The 20,919-nt window shown below is 40.4% G+C and overlaps 1 long non-coding RNA gene and 1 pseudogene across 1 annotated transcript in view; one reads left to right on the forward strand and one right to left on the reverse strand.

The window, feature by feature from the left end:
• The window catches only part of LOC125620043, a 25,635-nt gene extending 21,301 nt beyond the window's left edge, over positions 1 to 4,334 (forward strand). Inside the window, exons 7-8 of the long non-coding RNA XR_007351619.1 lie at positions 3,167 to 3,305; positions 3,738 to 4,334. This is a non-coding gene — a long non-coding RNA (uncharacterized LOC125620043). The remainder of the gene's footprint in view (positions 1 to 3,166; positions 3,306 to 3,737) is intronic.
• Positions 4,335 to 7,942: 3,608 nt separating this feature from the next.
• LOC107149510 lies at positions 7,943 to 8,791 on the reverse strand (annotated as a pseudogene).
• Positions 8,792 to 20,919: the final 12,128 nt, after the last annotated feature.

The raw sequence follows: 20,919 nt of genomic DNA on the forward strand, positions 1-20,919 counted from the left end.
TGGAGGTCATTCCTCAAAAAAAGGAAAAACCAACAAATAAATGAGCTCACACTTCATCTCAAAGCCCTAGAAAAGGAAGAGCAAAACAACAGCAAATGTAGCAGAAGGCAAGAAATAATTAAAATCTGCTTCATCTTGAGCCCAGAGCAGTGGAGTCAGCGCACCATGGTCTAAACCTGTGAAACTGTGAGCCAAGATACCTGTTCCTCTTGTCTTGTCAGGCATTTTGGTCACAGTGAAACAAACTGACTAACACATTATGGAAACTATAATATGTGAGACTGGATTAATGATAGATTATTGCAGTAGTGGAAACTACCACAGTGAAACATAGGGAGAGATGTGAAAACAACTTTTCAATGAAATAGCATCAGTGAGCTTTGAGAGAGTTTCAAGTATTTTCATGATGTGTAATGAAGTTCTCCCAAAAGCTAAATAACAGCTTTCTCAAATGCAGTAAATTGAAAGTACTTCTAACTACCTGAATAAATATATGAATTTTTGCTATAAAAGTATCTTTAATAGATAAAACCATTTAAATAAAAATAATAACAGTGGAGGCAGGAGATATGCATGTGTAAAATGACAACAAAAGCATCAGGGCCAAGAACAACCCTAAGATTCTTGTCCTGTGTGATATTGTGTGTCATGTGATGGTAGAGTGTGATCATTGAAAAGTGCAAATATTCAACAATAAGAGAGAGTTGTACCTAATCACTAAGGAGTGAGAATAATAAAAAGTGAGAAATGCTGGATGAGAGATGGAGCAACAGGAATGCTCCTGCATTGCTAATGGGAGGCTCCACTCCAGAAGAGGATTTTTTTCAGTTTCACACAAAACAAAACATGAGCTTGCCACATAACCCAGCAATGTGTTCCTAGGTATTTACCCCATGCATTGTAACGTATCCACATAAAAACCTGTGCAAAATTTTTATAGCATCTTTATTCATATTTGCCAAATCTGGAACCAAGGTGTATTTCAAAAAGTGAATGTGAGGACTGTGTGTAGCTCCGTGGTAGAGCACATGCCTAGCCTGAGGCCCTAGTTTCCATCCCCAGCACCACAAAATAAACAAAAGAAATCCAATGTATGTGTTATATCCATACAATAGAATAGTATTCATTTATAAAAACTGAGATATCATAACAACAATAGACATGACAGAAATTAATCTTATCTATTTATTTATTACAGGGAAAGATCATGGCAAATTGACTACATGCCTATGCCGTGAGCATATTAGACTCTGAAAGATCCTTAAGAGCATAGTGCTTAGCAATGCCCTTCAGTCTAAAGGGGCTAGATACTCTCCAATTGCAAGTGTAGCTGGTGGGCTGGAACTGCTCATCCATGCTAGGGCACTTGCCTAGCATGTAAGTTTAGGACATCTCAAGTATGAAGAGTTTTAAAAACTCAGTGGTTGCAGGGATTCAGGAATGCCAAGAGGTTGAGTAGTAGGTTTTTTTTAGTGCAGTTGATGTTATAAATCTACCATTATAACAATATTAATTTTTCAAAACGCACAGAATTATATAATCTAATACAAAGAGTGAATTCTAATGTAAAGTGTCAGCTTTGGATTAATAGAAGTATATCCATATTTGTTTATTTGTGATAGAGTGCTTGCCCAGCATGCACGAGTCCCATGGTTCAAGCCCCAGCACCACCAAAAAACAAAAATGTATTTATATAAACATACATATCATTGTAGTAAGTATACTGCACTGTAATGCAAGATATTAATAATAAGAAAATGAGGGGCCAACATGGGAACATTTCAGGATCCACATTTTAAAATCCAGTATGCATTTGGAAAAAGCATTTGCAAGGCTCTCTAGTTGTCTTTTCAGTTTTGAAGAAGGTCACCGAGATCCTTTAAAGTGTTCTTCCTATGTTACAGGCAACTCAGTGAGGGTCTCTATTGTCTGCTCACTTTTAAAACCTAAAATTTATACTAAAAAATTCATTAATTAAAAATCATTTCATTTCTGGAAACTTAAAGATAATAATCAAAAATTAAAGAATACAAAGATTTTTCTAAAGGGGATTGATTAAATTATGAAAACACTCATATTAAGGCACTATTTAATTTAGCCATTAGAATAATTTTATGGTAAGTTCTTAGGAATGATGAAGTTGGCATATAGCTTTTGAAGGAAAAGAGTTTCAGTAGATTCAAATTGTTTTGAAATGTGACTTTTAAAAAGCTTGGGAAGGTTTAACAGGATAGTCCACATTGGTAGTAGGATTGTCATCATTTTTCTTTATACTTTTATGCACCCCAGGTGGGGTTTTTGTTGTTGTTGATTTTGTTTTCTTTAAGCAAGTGTATCAGTTATACTTCAACTCAGAAAAGATGAAGCTGCCAGGCCTGGGGGCACACACCTATAATCTCATCTTCTAGAGTGGCTCAGGCAGGAGGATCTCAAATTGGAGCTTGCCTGGGCAACTTAGAGATACCCTTTCTCAAAATAAAATGAAAAGAGGGCTGGTATATAGCTCAGCAGTAGAGCACTTATTTGTCTAGCATATTCCTGGGTTCAATTCCTGCATCACTCCCTACAAAGAAAGGGCGGGGGAGGGGGGAGAAAGGAGTGAGGGAGGAAAGAGGGAAGTCAAAGAAGGAAGAGGAGGAGGAAAAGAAACACTAAAGGAAGGGAAGAAGGGAGGATACAAAATTCAAGCAGGAAGAGATAATGATAACCTCATTTTACTCACTGTAGTATTTATAGTGATTGTCTTTGCAGAATTCAGAGGGGCTAGAGATGTTGTTCAGTGGTAGAGTGCTTTCTCAGCATGCACAAGGCCCTGGGTTTGATTCAACACTACACACAGACACACACACACACACACATGCAGACACACACAAAAAATAGTTTCATAAACTTAATAAATTACATTATAACTTGTTGAGCTACCTTTAAAATGTCATAAATGCTATACCCAATGGTTGCACACCTGTAATCCCAGTGACTGGAGTGCTAAAGAGGGAGGATCACAAGTTTAAGGCCAGTCTCAAGAATTTGGTGAGACCTTATCTCAAAAATTAAAAAGAAGGGTTAGGGATGTAGCTCACTGGTAAAGCCACCCTGGGTTCAACCCTCAGTATTCCATTCCCCACCCCCCAAAAAAAGAATGTCACAGATGTTCTTCTATTTTTAGGCCTTACACCTCATTGCCACCAATGGAAGCGACAGGACCTACGAACCCAGGAAAAGTTTCCCCAGCATTCCTGGACTTCCTGAATAAGTGCCTTGAAGTGGAAGTGGAGAAAAGAGGTTCAGCCAGGGAATTACTAGAGGTAAATTTGGAAATGATGCAATTTGGGGGAAATATTGAGTCTTTTTGAATGACCAACAGAAAGTTTTCATTTCATATTCATTGATCACTACCAATAAGGCAGCTGCTACATTTTAGGGTTTCATCTGCCAGAAATAAAAGTTTAATTTTGTGATAGTTTGTTTTGGTATATTATCAAATATCGTGTCCATTCTATGCTGGCATGAGTGTATTAATGGGCTGTTTAACTGCCGATATTTAGAATTTAGAACAATTAAAAACAACTGTTTTCAAAACAGTTATGAAAGTTATGGTTGTGATTATGAGAGATTTGGGCAGGTATCAAAATATGGGTTGTTTAAATCAATTGTATTCATAAGTAGTCTTCAGGCCTTAGTTGAAAGAACATGTTTTGCTTCTAAATTATGCACTTTTTGTTTCCTCTCTTTGTCAGCACCCATTCCTAAACTTGGCAAAACTGCTCACAAGTTTAACAAGCCGCACATCTTGGCGGACAAGGAGGTTCTCAAGAAAAGCTACTAACATGGCATCCTGTTCTTTCATTTTCTGAAAAGAAAAATTTTTTTAAACTAAAGTTTCATAGTTGTGAAAGACTTGTAACATAAAATTTGCCATTTTAGCCATGATAAGTGGACAGCTCACAGGCATTAATTACACATACAATATTGTACAACCTTCTGTTTCCAGAACAGTTTTGTCACTCCAAACAGAAGCTCTGTCACCATGTAAGTAATAACTCCCATTCTTCTTCCTCCACCCCTTGGCTGCCACCATTCTTTTTTTTTCTTTTATTTGTTCTAATTAGTTATTCATGACAGTAGAAGGCACTTAGAAACATCATACATGGAGTAAAACTTCTCATTTTTTGGTTGTACGTGATGGATGTAGAATCATATCAGTCATATAGTCACACATGCACATAGGGCAAAAATGTCCGATTCATTCTACTCTCCTTCCTACCCCCACACCCAGCTCCCCTCCTTTCACTCCCCTCTGCCTAATCCAAAGTAACTTTATTCTTCCATAGCCATGCTCCTTATTGTGAATTAGTGTCAATATATCAGAGAAAACATTTAGACTTTGGGTTTTGGAATTGGCTTATTTGGCTTAGAATGATATTCTCAACTTCCACCCATTTATTGACAGATGCCATCACTTCGTTCTTCTTTAAAACTGAGTAATATTCCATTGTGCATGTAGGCCACATATTCTTCATCTGTTGAAGGACACCTAGGTTGGTTCCATAGTTGTGAGTTGAGCTGCTTTGTAACATTGATGTGGTTGTGTCACTGTAGTATGCTGATTTTAAGTCTGTTGGGAATAGACTAAGAAGTGGGATAACTGGGTCAAATGGTGGTTTCATTCCAAGTTTTCTTAGGAATATCCATACTGCTTTCTATAATGGTTGCGCCAATTTGGAGTCCCACCAGCAATCTATGAGTGTATCTTTTCCCCCACATCCTTGCCAACATTTATTTTAACTTGTCTTCTTGATAATTGCCATTCTGACTGAAGTGAGATGAAATCTGAGAGTAGTTTTGATTTGTATTCCTCTAATTGCTAGAGATGTTGAACATTTTTTCACATATTTGTTGATGAACATATATCTTCTGAGAATTGTCTGTTCAGTTCCTTAGTCCATTTATTGATTGGGTTATTTGGTTTTGGGGTGTTACGATTTTTGAGATCTTTATATATTCTGGAAATTAGTGCTCTATCTGATGTGTGTGTAGTAAAGATGTTCTGCCATTCTCTCTTCACATTATTGATCATTCCCTTTGCTGAGAAGAAAGCTTGAGAGTTTGAATCCTCCATTATTGATAAGTAATATTGTTTTATGGCTCAGAATATGATCTGTTTCAATGAAAGTATGAAGGGCCCTCAAAGGGATCGGGAGTTCTGTAGTTGCTGGGTGTTGTATTCTGTAAAGTCAGGCTGAGGTAGTTGATACTCTTGCTCAAACCTCCTATGTCTTTATTAATATTTTTGCCCAATTAGTGTATTTACTGAGAGGTATCAAAATCTCCTACGATTGTTGGTAACTGTGTTTTTCTCCCTTTCATTCTGTTGATTTTTGCTTTATATATTTTGAAGCTCTGTTACTGGGTGCAGGAACAATAATTATTGTCATATCTTTCTTTAGAATTTCCTTTTTTTGAAATGTAGAGCCACATGAATATCTTTTATTGTGAAATAAAATAATCCAAATGATTGTAAACCTAAGAAACAAAAAGAGAAGCACTTAAACATTTAGTACAAACACATGCATTTTCAAACCCTGACATTTTTGTGTAGTACTTATAGTCTAAATACACCTTTCCCTTCCCTTTACAACATACCATTGCAACCTATTTGTTTATAGAATGAAGACCTTAAGGAAAAGCCTTATTCACATTCCTGTTAAAGAAAGAAATATTTTTTCTTAGGATCAATTTAGCTGAATTTGATTAAACATTGGTAGAGGCTCCAATATTTATATCAGACAAATAAGATGATGGATGATATTTCATTATTAACAAATTCCTATTAATACAGCTAAAGAGTTAATTATTCAGATGCATTTATTGAATTTCTACTATGTGTAACTATTGTTCAAAAGCAGACACATTGCCAAAGATGTAAAGTGGGCCACTAAAATAAAATAATAACTCCAGAAGTTTATAATTTTGGTATACTAAAATACCCAAATAATAAGAAAAATGATTGCCACTACTATTGCTGCTGCTTCCAAAATTGCCCAGTCTATTTCTAGGGAACAGTTCAGACACTGGAAGAATATAATTCAAGTTTAAGCATCAATAACTGATGGCTATACCTTTATGACTTAACACAACAGCAATGTGTGAAGTACATTCTGGTGATCTACAGTGCTGCCATCTATGCAAGGCAGTCTGGGAAATGACACTTAATTTTTTTTAAAAAAAAGACAATTTTATAATAAACCAGGACATAGACCAATTGCAATTTAGAGGGAAAGCAAAATCTTCCCCCTACTGCTAAAATTATAATTCCTCAGACACAGTCATCATTGGGAAGCATGGGTGTAGGCTAGATAAATTTATAGCATATTGAATAATACAGCCAAGTTTTTTGTATGTAACCCTGAAGACTTTCCAACTTATTTTTCAACATTACAATTGTAGGAATGGGAATTGAAGAAATGAAAAGTATTTTCTTAGACATAACAGGTTTCTTACAGTCCCCAAAATCAAAATGTGACACATCACCCTAACACCCTAACACAAACTATTTTGTCTATCACCCATAAGACATAACTTCATAGGACATCACATTTCCAAAGACTAAGTACTTCTTTCAATTTCCTTGAATTTTTAAAAAGTTTCCTAAACTATAGAAGTTTTTTTTTCCAGGTCAAGTGTTATCTTCTGGCAAAGTACCTTCAGGATAAATATGCTTCATCATTTATATATCCCACAATTAAAGCCTCCATTTACAAGCTTAAAACCAGCTCCTGGTCTCTCTGTTCAGAAATCCCCACACTTATTTTTAAAAATTACTTAAAACACTAGAGGAAAAAATCCCTCTGGATAAGAAAGACTCTATAGAAAATCAAACTCAACTTCATTTCTTAAAAAAAAAGCCTCAGTTAAAAAATAAAAAGCCTCAGTGGTCTTCCATTCAGAAACATGCTATTCCTTGAGTAAATAAAATTAAATGAAAATAATAAAGTTATTAAATAGCAAACTTAAAATAAACACATGTAGTCTGGAGTTCTCGGAGAAAATAATAGGGAAACATCTGTTTCTGGTAAATTCACATTCCTTTCTGTACCAGTTTCTACAATGAGTGGGCAACACTGCCCTCTTATGGACTTATTGAGCTACATCCCTTAGTTCTTGTGAAAAATTTCCCCAGGATGGGTTGATCAGCATGCTTGCTCGCACATACATTCATTCTTTTGCTTCTAGAACAGTGTTTGCCTTTCTGTGAATGACTCTGAAGACCAAGGAGACTTTAGAGAGGCCGTGAGACCATAAATTGACATTTGTTGCAGTGGTTTTCAAGTCTTAATGTAATCAGAATCATCTGCGGGCTTGTTAAACACAAGTTGCTGGGCCCCACATTCACTTTCTGCTTCCTTAAACTGGGATCGAGTACAAGAACTAGGTGATCCCAGCAAGTTCCTGGATGGTACTAATGAGCCAATCCTGGGACCACACTTTGTGGGCGGGGCAGGAAGAAGAGGGCATGTCAGCTCCAGGCCCTCTCTGGGTCCCAAACAGGATTCTGGAGTTCTTTTTATCAGAAACTCCTGAAGAGATATTTTAAAGCAAGTGTCTCTTCTCACAGGCATTTTGAGGACCTCAAAGCCTAGTGGGATTTGGAGAGAACCCAGAGGCACCCTCTCCAGCCCCAGCTCAAATCATCAGGGTGGGGTCAGGGACCCGCCCCTACCACTAGAAGTAACTCCAAAACAGGTGTATCTGCACAGCTATGTGAGGTCTAAAAGGTTCTTGATAAAGAAAAAAGAGTTTTCAGATCACAAACTCCATTAGGATCACACGAGTGAGAAGTTCCTAACATGCAAGCCCAGGCTGCATGTCAGTGATGGGAAAAGGGCTGTGAGCACCCACCCACTTTCACATCCTTTGCACTCAGTTCTTAGCCCAAAGTGATGTTTTTCTGGAGTATCCCATGGGAGTAGTTTCAGGCCAAGGTCATTAGGGGGAAAAGATGCTCTCAGAAACTAACAACTCTGCGGGCTGGTCAGCAGAGATCCTGAGGTCCTGGCCACGGTAGGATTTGGTGCAGAGTTGGACCCGGGACTCCAGCTGCTCACTAAGTTCGTCCAGAGCCCCGGTGCAGGACTCCAGGCTCTCCGCCAGTTTCTGAATCTTGGCCTTCAGAACCTCCTGGCTAACCTTGGTGGCCCCCTCGGCGCGCCTAGGGATGAGGAAGCCACGTGAGCCAAAGAAGACAAGGAAGTAGACAGAATTGTACAGGGCCAGGGAGGCGTTCCTCCCGCTCTGCAGCAGCTGGCGGTCCCGGCAGCCCTGCCAGCGGCAGAAGAACTCCTGGCAACTCGGGATCTCACGCATCTGTCCTGGCAGGTGGCCGCGATCTCCTGCACCCTCCGCACCTCCCGGGAGTTGAAGAAGATCAGGGAGAGATCGGACGTGATGGTGACTGTCCCTCCAGCGGTGGCCACCGCTAGTCCCACAGCCGACGCAAGAAGTGAGGCACCTAAGGTGACAGGGCTGAGCGAAAGCTCCACGGTAGCAGCTACTGCGCCCGCAGCGCTCAGTGAGCTACCTGCCACATTGGCCGCCAGGGATCGCTGGCGGAGGCGCTATAGGCGCCGGGCCACCTCGCGCAGGCGCAGCACCTGGCCGTGGAGCTGGCCGCGGCGATCCAGCAACAGCCCTTGGAAGCCACGCAGCGAATCCGCACCTTGCGGCTCCCAGGCCGGAGGCCGCTTCATGCCCATTCACTTCTGGCTGCCTCCAGGAAAGAAAATTCCCAGAATTTCTATATATGGTAATACCTTTGAAGTTTATTTTATCTGATATTAATACAGATTAATATTAATAAAAGTTCCAACTTTCCATTCTTTATTTTTACATTATTTTCCTGGATTTTTAAATTTTCAATCTACCTGTATCTTTATATTTAAAGCACATCTCTTGTAGACACGATTAGGTCTTGATTTTTATTAACCCATTCTGATAATCTCTGCCTTTTAACTGAGTGTTTAATTCATTTTGTTCAATGTAATATTGATATATTTGGATTTAGGCCTCATATTTTGCTCTTTGTTTTCTGTTTGTACCATCTGACCTTTGCTCTTCTGTTCTTCCTTTTCTGTAATCTTAAATTTTTACCATCAACTTAGAATTAATGTCTTTATCTAAAATGTAAGAATCTTCTAAGTCCATACTATTTTTTTTTTTTAATTTTTAGAGACAGGGTCTCACTACATTTTTTAGGGCCTTGCTATGTTGCTCAAGCTGGCTTTGATACTCCAGCCTCAGCACTATTTCTAGCATATTTTAGGAGAAGTCCACTAAGATTCTTATCTTTGCTCCTCTATGAGTAAGATTATCCATTTCTTTAAACACCATCTCTTTGTCTTTGATTTTCAGCAATTTGAAACATGCTAGGTGTAGATGTTGGGTATTTACCTTGTTTGATGTTCTCTGAACTCCATGTATCTATTACTTCAGAAAAGTTTTCCATCTTTATTACTTGAAGTCTTTCCTCAACTCTGTTCTATTTTGCTTCTCCTCCTACTATTCCAATTGCACAGTTGTTTATCTTTTGCAATTGTCCTGTCGTTCTTAAATTTTCTGTTTAAGTTTTTCTTTTCTCTTTTCAATTTTGCCTGAGAAGTTTCTTCTGACCTATCTGCAACTCCACTAATATTCTCTTCAGTCACATCTAGGGTACTGATGAGCCCATCAAAGGTGTTAATCATTTATCTTAGTGTTTGTTATTCCTAGTCTTTCCTTTTGTTTCTCATTTACAGTTTCCATCTCTCAGCTGACATTATCTTTTCTTTAATATTCTTTTTCAGCTGTAACCTTGAGCATCTCAATCATAGTTGTTTCAAGTTCCTATCTGATAATTCCAATATCTAAATCATCTGTGGGTCTCATTCTAATGCTTGCTTTATGTCCTTAGACTTTGTTTCTTCTTGCCATTTAGTCTGCCTTATAATTTTTTTGTTGTTGAAAGTCAGACATAGTGTATTGAATAATAGGAACTGAGGTAAATAGGCCATTTATTTGGTGTTTTCTGTAGCCAAAGGGGCCAGAAACTTCAGATTCTTATAATGTCTTTATGTTCATTTCTTGCCCAGAAAGAATTTGTGTCTTCAACTCTTTAAGCTGTAATTCTCTATAGTTGTGCTGGAGGCTTTTTGGTATAGTGGCACAGTAGAGAGGAAAGAAGGATTCTGTGGTCTATGATTAAATCATAGTGTTGAGTGAGCCTGCATTTCTGGGGTGTGACTTTCACTGCTGTTTCTTACTTTTCCACCACCACTAGCACCTTGCATGAGACAAGAGCTTGGAGTAGGAGAAATGCCTTCCCCATCATGGGACAAAGCTCTGGTGAAGTCCTTTTCCTTGGAGAGTAGGTTTCTGTTCTGGAGAATGGTTGCTCTTTTCACAATGGTTACCTTTCTCCAACCCCTGCCAGAGCCATAAGGGTATCTTCATTGGCTCTTTAGCAAGAGAAACTAGTAAGGTTCCTGGAGGAGAGCCTGAGGGGCGGGGGCTCTCTATGGCTGTGTCCCAGGAGTTTCTCACTCTCACACTAATGTACCAACAATTTATCAGAATTACCATTAGTTGTTCCTACCAGTTGATGGCTCCCATGGCTTCTGCTTCAGGGGAACAGAGCTATCCCATGAACTGGCTTCAGCTCTTTCTCCAGGTTTCATGGTGGCAATGTGCCCTGCTACCTCAGTTCTCTGGTGGAGATGTAAAAGTTGCTGATTTTCCATTTGTTCCTTTTATAAGGCTGGAAGTCACAACTTCCAAGCTCTTCACATGTTGGAGCTAAAACCAGAAGTTTCTTTCAGTGCTTTAAAGATCCCTCTCACTATCTTCTGACCTCTATTGCTTCTGGCAGGAATCCAACCATTATTATTTATATGTAATTTATCCTTTTTCTCTGGCTGCTTTCAAAAAAATTTGTATTCAGTTTTTAGCCATTTGATTTGTAAGCACTCAGGTCTGTTTTCTTTGTATATGGGCTGTGTTGGGTGGGGGGTGTCTATGTACTTCTAGAATGTGTAAATTTATGTATTTTGCCAAATTTGGAAAAACTCTCATCAATGTTCTGTCAAATTTTCTTTTCCCCTCCTGTTCCATTACATCTGTCTTCTCCCACTGAGGTTCCGATTCACGTATCTTGGGCCCTTTGGATATCACCCTGCAGTTCACTAAAGCTCTGTTCTTTGTTCACACGTTTTTTCCTCTATGATGTTAATATCAGATGGTTTCTATTCTCTTCCTTCTACTTCACAGACCCTTTTCTCCTTTTTCCTTATTTTGAAACACTTCCATCTTTGTGTGGTTATTATAATATTTAATCTTGTGCCATGTCTATGAGATTAGAATGGAAGGTGAGGTGTATCTTTGATCTGATCATCTGTGATTCCTGAGAAAGAAACAAATACATGCCTCATTCTTTAAAGAGGCTGGTCAGAGAGAGGCTGGAGTGTATATGTGGATGCTGGAGAACGAGGAGAATCTCCCTCTGGGCTGGCCAGATGTGCCAGGTTTAATCAAAGAATATCTTGAAGCCAACTAGGATAATATAGACTGTGGGAAGCCATCCTGACACGTGACTGGGCGGCTCCCGTTAAGGGTCTGAAGCATTCTGGCTGTGTCGGAACTTTCCCGGCCCTTTCCTGATGAGAGAACCCGTCCGTGTGGGGGTGTGACTGACCACTGACCCCGGGGGCCCAATCACTGACCCTGACCTTGGAGTGCAGTCCCCCCTCAACCTTCATTGGATGGAATTATCCCCTGAATTTCTTGTTCCCCAATAAAAGGCTACTCCCTGGCGTGTTCACTCTCTCTCTCTCCTGCTAGCCCTGAGTAATCCTTGCTGCCCTGCTGGGCGGTTAGAGGTCGGAGCCAGAGAGGGGAGCCGTCTGGGACCTGGCAATAGAAATAAGGTAACTGAGTCTGTGTGTTTTCTTTCGATCTCTTCTAGCTAACTTTATGCCAAGAACCTCATTAATGAAACCACTGCGCAGGCCGCATGGTGGAGTAGACCTCTAGATAAAATGGGAGTCAATGTGGCAAACAACTAGCTGGTCACCGATGGTGGCACCTTGAATACAAGTTTGCCTGTTGTCCACAGCAGCAGGAATACATGTCCTGGTGTGTTTATGCCAGAGACGTGCTTTAGATGAGAGTGAAATCCTATAAGGAAACTAAAGAGAATAGAAGAAATAAAGTTGACCAGATGTTAGCTAGAATCTAAAAGGTTTGTTCCTTCTAGTTATTATTATTTAGAATGTTCTCTCGGTGGACTCTTTCTGTATGCAGTAAGTCACAGAAGAGAAACCTGGCTGACAGCACTTTAACTTCTCAAACAGCACTAACCTAACTGAATGATCAAACTTCAACATCACCTATACTGGACAACAGATGTTAAGTTCCCCTCCATGAAGCAACAGGAGGTAAGCAATATCAGCTGTCCTATTCCTGCAGAAAACGTTTTGACTAAAACAGATCATGAGGAGGCAATCAGAAACATTGAAATTCTGCAAAACAACTGTCCAGGACTCCTCAACAATGTCAGTGCTGTATAAAAACAAAATCAGAGAACCCTTCTAAATTAAAAGTTTCTAAAGAATCATGACAACAAAATGTAACGTGATCCTTGATCATATCCTGTATTGTTTAAAAATCTAGCTATAATAGATTTACGAAAATTCAAAATGGTCTACATACCTGATAATAGTTTCATGTCAATATCAAATTTCCTCAAAGTGATATTAGTATGGTGGTTATAGAGAATTTCCTATTTGTAGCAAAATGTTAAAATTGATGAACTTAGCTGAATAATATACGGGTGTCATAGTAATCTTTATTTTTGCTTGACATATCACATGTATATAGAAAAGTATATAGATTATGGTGCACATATTGTACTGTTCTTGGAACTTTCAAGGTTGACCTTGCTCACTAGCTCTATCCTTCACTTCCTGGCCTACATCAGACCAGACCCTTCCCTTGTTGTCATGAGATGCTCTCATCAATGGCCAAAGCCAGCAGACAGTCTTCAGGCTACTCTTTCTACACTGGACACAGCCTCTGAAAGAAGAAGAAGCTGGAATAGCCCTCTTGCATGTCTTAATGCTTAACTCTCTGGGCTTCTCCTCTGCATGTACCTGGGTGCTGTGGGCTGCATTGACTCCTCTTTTCCTATGATATCCCCTCTCCCCTCTATTCTGGTCATTCTCCACGGTGCTCAAGGTCTTATGTTGTAGCTGCCCTCAGCACCCTGAAAGTAGGCTGGCCATGCTCTTTGCAATGTGCTTTCAACCCCCAATGCAGTGGACAGACTTTATTTGTTTGTTTGTTTATTTACTTATTTATTTATTTATTTTGCTACTGGGAATCAAACCCAGGAGCACTCTAACACTTAGCTACATTCCCAGTCCCTTCTATTTTTTATCTGAAACAGGGTCTCACTAAGTTGCTAAAACTGGTCTTGAACTTGCCTTCCTCCTACCTCAGTCTCCCAAGTCCCTTGAATCTCAGGCATTCACCTCCATGCCTGGCTTGACTGAGGCATTTGTGATACCTTGAAATATTTCTGGCTGGGGTGTATCCGAGTGGTAGAGTGTGTGCTCTGCATGTACAAAGCCCTGGGTTCTTCAATCCCCAGCATACAAAAGAAAGGAATCTGAATAAATGACTGAAACAATAAACAAGAGAACATTTGAGGATAGAAGGAAAGAGAGAAAGGAACAGAGAGAAGCCTGATGCCCCGATCCCTCCCAGGATAAGGGGAAGAAGGAGAGGCAGCAGGAAGTTGGGCAGAAGATGGGGCAAGAAGAAGATGCCACTTGATTTTGGTCCTGTGAGTGTGAGGGAATTTGAGACACAGAATTGGAGCAGGAGCCCCAGCAATGGAGCCAGTTAGAGAGGCTGGTCTGGGTGCTTCAGAGCTGTTGGACTCTATTTGTATCTAATAGGGTTCCATGTGGGGTGAGAAAGGTATTCAAATTTACAGCTTAGTTCTTACTACGTATTATTATTCCTTTAAGGATTTTTCTAGACCTTATGTACAATCAACATTCTCTATACTTTATAAACACCTAATCAAAAATTCTTTCTTCAAATTTAAAAAATTCTGATTTTTTAAATTTTCTGCTGTTAATTAATTTTTTTCTGGTAATAGGAATTGAACCCAGGGGTACTTTACCACTGAAGCTGCATCCCCACTCCTTGTTATATTTTGTTTTGAGATAGAATCTCTGTACATTGCTGAGGTCCTTGCTAAGTTGCTGAGGCTGGCCTTGAACTTGCAATCCTCCTGCCTTACCCTCCCAAATCACTGGGATTACAGGTATGTGCCACTGTACCTGGCCAGATACTAGTTAAGTGCTGTGAACACCTTAAAAGAGGCAGAACCTCATAGAGCACAATGGTTCATTCTGCTTTTTGGACATTGTGGGATATTCCAGAGCTGTCCTGATGTGGAATCCTAGTTCCTTCTAGTGGAACATAGTGTTGAAGATCAAAGTCTTCATGCATGAGCCATGGGAAATTAGGGGTGGAAAACGTGCTATTGGGCCACTTCCCATTGTGACAGAATATTTGCTAACTAAAGCTTATTAAGTGGCATGAGACTCAACTTGGTCTACAGGGGAGCAGAGGGTGAGGCCAATGGATGGAGTCAGGGGAAGGAGAAAGTGGAATGAAAGGAGAAGCCAGTCAAGTGTCCAGGGGAGGATTTGTCCTCTGAGCTTAACCTTTACTGCTCTGTGTACTTGCCCTATCTTCTGCCCAACTTCCTGCTGCCTTTCTTCTTCCCCTTATCCTGAGAGGGATCGGGGCATCAGGCTTCTCTCAACCCAGATTTTCCTGGGCCATGTGATTTTTGTCTACTGCCACTGCTCTCCCAGATAGTGAAATTCAATGAAGGCACATGTTTAGGAAAAAATAAGAGGTAGGAAAGTAAAGTGGGAGCAGGGTGGTGACACTGTCTTTGGAGCAGTTGTGCAGCACAAGGAAGAGCTTATAGGTATCTTGAAGAACGTGGTGAGAGGACTTGTGTGGCCAATGGAGACAGAGCAAGGATCCTGCAAAGGGAGGCACAAGGTGATGAGGGAGCCATGAGAAGGCAGGAGAGGTGGGTGCAGTGTCAGCACTGTCTGGAGAGAGCTGTTCACAAGTGGGTCAGGGATGTCACTCTTCCTAGGAGCCCAGGAAGGCAGGAGGCCCTGGGTCACTCTTGGGCTTCCCTAGCCTTGGAGACTTGCTGCAGGCCTGGGTTGAGCCCTGGATTAGCTGACCAACTTAGGGAGGGTCTCTGGGTGATGGATTTGCCCGGTCCTACTGGTTCTGAGATCCTCTTCCCATCCTTGTCTCTCTCTCTAGGGTCAATTCCTTCAGGGGGACAACCCATTTGACAAGGGCTGTGTCAGTAATTGCTATGTGACCTGCCACACACCATTGGGACCCAAGTGGGTTGGTGAACCAGAGGCTCAAATGGTGGACCTTGGGGCTGGTGGGGTGGGATGAAGCTGGCTCTTCTTCCCTGGTCCCTTGCTCTAGCTTCCAGGCCCTGATATTCACTGTTCCTTTCTTTTAGGGTTTTCTCTAGGGTGCCCTGGGAGCTTCTGGGAAGTTCCCTCTTCTTGCCTTTCTAGTTTCTTGTCCCCAAAAAAAGAGGTAGAGGGGAACTGCAGCCTGGATGAGGCTCCTTGCTGACAGCCCTGGACTCTGTACCTTCCAAGCTGAGGGTGAGGGTGGTCAGGGAGTCCAGGCCAAGGTGGTAGTGACCCTTTGCATTTGGCCTGTGGCTCCCCAGGTACCAGTCAGAAACTGTGTGGCTCCAGAGGGAGGAGGGGACTGAGTGGGTTCCAATGGGGGCCCTGCAGTCACCCAGATACTCCCCAGCACATCATCTTACACACCTCCCTGGGCCCAACTTTCAAACTATGGATTTTGACTCATGTGGACAGGGACCCCCAGGGAGTGGCGAGGCTGCAGCTATCTAGAGGGTGAGGAGTAGCAGGTGTGCATTGGAAGAGGGGTGTCTGTGGGTTGCACATGTGTTGGGGAAGCCCCTGAGGGTGGGGTTAGTCCTGGAGCTGAAGCACTTGGAGCCTAAGAAGCAAGATTATGGACCTGGAAGGCACAGGGTCCAGGTCACAGGGCTTCAGCACACGCTCAGGTGTCCCTGGATAGACAAAGAGAAAGATGGCACTGCTAACTAGCTGGTTGGCTTTGGGCTAGGCCCTTAACTTCCACAGTCATTATGAGGACTGAGACTAGTCCAGTAATTTATAATGTTTTAAAGGAGATTCTTTTTTTTTTTCTTTTTGGAAATTTTTACTAAGTCCCATGTGAAACAGATGGAGTGGAGCATTAGGAGTACAGTGGGCTGGGTAATCCACAATGCCCCCCAAGGGCCCTTTCAGTGACTTGTGGTGCCAGCCCTCTCCTTTGTCCTGTCTCCAGAGACCCAGGGACTTGACTGTGAGCTGTGGGGTGGAGGTTAGGAAGAGCCCCATGTACTGACTCTGTGTTTATCTTCCCATCAGCCCAGTGCTGCAACAGGAGGCCCCATCCTACCCAGTGATGCCAGGATGTGAGCCCACTTGGAGGCTTCATAGGGCTGAGCCCTCACTCACACCCCTGTTGGGAGTGCCATGACCACCACGGTTGTTTAATCCTTATAAATATATTTTCTGCTGCTTTTTATGGGCTTCCCTGCCTGTCTGTTCTAGGTTCAGAGAAGCCTGTTGCCTGGGGTGGGGGTGGAGGCAATAAGTTTCCCATGACTACAACTAACTCAACAAACACATAAATCAACTGAAAGGAGTATGACAGTTATGGTAGAGCCAGCATTTAGTGTCCCATGGAATGAAGTTCTGGCTAATCCTACAGAAGTCAGTTCAGGGAGTATCTGCTGTTCCTATTGCCCTACATGTTTCCTATTCTGATTGTATTATTAATCCTTATTATTCAGGTTCATTTCTTTCATGTGGTAAATTTGTCTCTTTGACTGGGTTGACTCTTTTCAGATTGATAAGATTGTGAGCTTATCTCACAATTATTATCTCATAAGCAGCTTATCTCTACTTGAGTACTTGCTGAGGGCAAGGGGCTGTGATGGGCAGTAGCTGTTGCTCTGTCCTGAACTGCTTTCAGAGGGAGTGGTGACATTTGGCAAGTGTTACTGGGATGGGGGCAAATGTCCTGTCTCCTGTTCTTATTTGATTTGACAGCAGTGGTATGCTTTGCCAATATGTGGCACAGGTAGAGAGAAATTTTCCAACTATTCAGCCTTCTAATATGGGTCTGTCCTTATATCCACTCCAGGAAATAAGCGCATTTCTGCACACTGATTTTCCTTCTGCCCCTCTGGACCTTCCTTTTATTTTCTGCCTGTGGAGCTTCTGAGTTTCTCATTCACCAAAATGCTCCTCATCTGGGGGCATGGAGATATATGTGCTTTGTATATTTTTCATAATTTCTATGAAGTGGGTAGGAAGAACAGGTTCCATGTATGTAACTCCATCCTCTTAGACGTGGAAATTTTATGTGTTTCTGACAAATATTCTTTACTAAGTGAAGGACATTTCCTTTGAATCCTAGTTGTTGGTGGTACTGTACTGGGGGTTGAACCCAGAGGGGCTTTACCACTGAGCTACATCCCCAACCATTTTAATTTTTTATTTTGAGACAGGATCATGTTAAGTTGCTGAGGCTGGTCTCAAATTTGTGATCCTCCTGTCTCACCCTCCCAAGTTGCCTGGATTGCAGGTGTGCACCACAGTGCCCAGCTATTTCTAGTGTTCTAAAAGATTTAAACTCAAGGGAAGCTGAGTCTCATAAACAGGCTTTTTAAGACTTACTAAGATGCCATAATTTTTCTCCTTTAGCCTGCTAAAATAATAAATTAGAGTGTATGTCACTAAATGGGTATTCTGTAAGAATTCCTACTTCCACAGGTCATGCTACACTTTTATTACATGCATATTCATACTTTGAAATGTTACATTTATAAAAGTTGATTAGTATTTTGTGGGAAAATAATTATGGTTCTGCTAACCTTTTATTAAGAAAATTCATTTTTATTCTAGGACAGTATAAACAACAGAAATTGTTCTTTTAAAGATTTGCTTCAAGGCATGGTGTCACAAACCTGTGATCCCTGTGACTCAGGAGGCTGAAGCAAGAGGATTTTTCAGTTTGAGGCCAAACTCAGCAACTTAGTGAGACTCTGTCTCAAATAAAAAATAAAAAAAGGACTGGGGATGTAGCTCAGGGGTAAAGCACCCCTGGATTCAATCCCCAGGACCTAAATAAATAAATGATTTGTTAGCCCTCTACTTTTTTAGCTTGCTTTTTAAATTTTATATAGACATCTTTCAGTATCAAGATACAAACCAAGCTTATTTATTTAGCGGTGCTGCGGATTGAACCCAGGGTCTAACACATGCTAGGCACTCCCTCTACCACTTAGCTATACCCCCAGCCCTAAAATATGTTCTTAAACAGTTGTATGATGTATATCATTTCCTAAATGTGTCAAAATTTCTTTAAAAATTTTTTATTTGTTCTAATTACATGTGAAAGTAGAATACATTCTGACACATTGTACAATGGAGCATAACTCCTCATTCCTCTGGCTGTACAAGATGCCGAATCATACCAGTAGTGTAATCATACATGTAATAGGGTAATAATATATTCCTCCATCTTTCCCAACCCCACTGCCTGACCTCTCCCCTAACTCCCCTCTGCACAATCCAAAGTTTCTTCATTCTTCCCTACCTCTGCTGGCCCCTATGGATCAGCATACACTTATCAGAGAAAACATTCAGCCTTTGGTTTGGGGGGGATTGGTTTATTTAACTTAGCATGATCTAATTGTGCCTAAATTTATGTATGTTTCAATAGAAACCTGTTTTGGTTGTTTTCAGTATTTTAATATAAGTTCATATAAGGGTATTACTAATATAATATAAGTAATACCCTTATATAAGCATATTAGTACTCTTTTATATCTAGGATAAATTTCAAGTAGGGGAATGGATCAAAGACTGCTAACTGCCATATTGTCTCCTAACACTGTTTGAGACAATTTACTTCCTGATGTAAATTTTGACAAAAGAAGACTTTTTAAAAATATGATGTAAAAACCAGAAGCCACAAAGTCAAAGACAAATATACTTTACTAAGTAAGAAATAAAATTTTCTTTTTTTTTTAAAGAGAGAGAGAGAGAGAATTTTAATATTTATTTTTTTAGTTTTTTCGGCGGACACAACATCTTTATTTGTATGTGGTGCTGAGGATTGAACCCGCGCTGCACGCATGCCAGGCGAGCCCGCTAGCACTTCAGCCACATCCCCAGCCCAAAATGAAATTTTCTGTAAAGCAAAAAACACAAATAATTTGGGGTATTGAATACTTTTATCCTTTGGAGGCACTGAATACTTTTACCCTTTGGAGGCACAGTTCTCATGACATTTGTAGCTAGTAATTAATTTAACATCTTTACAACTAAAATGATGCTGTAGTTCATGAAGGGAAAAATCAGTATATCCAGGTGGATGTAGTGGTGCTCCCAACTACTCGGGAGGCTAACACAAGGGGATTCCAAGTTTGAGGCCAGCTTTGGCAACTTAATAAAACTCTGTTACAAAATAAAAATGAAAAAGGCTGGGAATATAGTTGAGCACCTCTGGGTTCAATCCCCAGTAGCAGTCGGGGTTGGAGAATAAAATCAGTGTATCCTGTTTGTTGCTACACTCTTAAGAACCAGCATAGTGGCTGGTACATAGGACCTTATTATATATTAAATAAATAAAATAGGAACATTCTAATAGAAAAACAGACACAGAAAAACCATGCACAAATAAAAATATGTTCAACACATAAAAAGATGTCCAAACTTTAAAATGACAAATTAAAACTCTCATATAGTCTATAATACTGGTAAAACTTCTTGGAATGTAATTTAACAATTCTCTTAAAAATTTAAGTGTGAATATTCTTTTCCCAGCAATTCTAATACCAAGAATTTAACTTACAGAAAGAAATGTGTAAGTACCAAGAATTTCATTTATAGAAAAAACATTTATAGAAAGAACAATTATAAATAAATGTTAAATGTCCATCAAGCAATCAAAATTGATAAAATAATTTGTGGAGCTCTACATAATACAGCAATATAAAAGGTCTTAAGAAAATATCCAAGTGGTTGAAGGGAAAGCCACATATGCGAGGGGAAAAGAGGACTCTTCTAAGAAAAGCTAATGGACAGCTAGTGAGGCCAGAGGTTGGGGGAGAATAAAGGAAGAGTGCTTACCAAAAGGCAGAGTGAAAGCTGTTCATCGTCCACTGGAGATGCTTTTGGATTGTTCTTCCCACCTCCTTGATTTTCTAGTTTGTGTTCACTGAACACCAGGGGAGCTTCCAGTGGACTTTTACAGTGAGAGTGGTCCAGCAACTTAGAACTAAGAGTGTTCTGCTTGAAAGATCTATCCTCCATCTGGTAGGAGTTCTCATTGTGAACACTCTCTTCGGACACAGGCCCATCTACACTACTCACAGATTTTTCTGCTCCGGTCACTGATGGCTTTACTCTGTCATCACTGATAGTGCTTGTCCAATTTCCCTTGATTCAGAGTCATAATTTCTTTTTCAGTTTCTGAAGTGAATGTTTTACTAGAATGATGTTCTGACAAGGACATGTCATGAATCAGCTCTGTACACTCCCACTTAGGAGGAAAACCAGGTGATTCCCCTCTTATGAATGCATAAGTGTTGGTCAAAGTAGAACTTCTTAAAGCCTCCAAACCCAGTATTCCATTTCTCAGAAAAATCTAAGCGGGTTCCTTTCCTCCATAGAATTTTCCTCTTTTTTTTTTTTTTTTTTTTTTTTT

Source organism: Marmota marmota, unplaced genomic scaffold (genome assembly GCF_001458135.2).
Source record: "Marmota marmota marmota unplaced genomic scaffold, marMar, whole genome shotgun sequence".
NCBI lineage: Eukaryota > Metazoa > Chordata > Mammalia > Rodentia > Sciuridae > Marmota > Marmota marmota.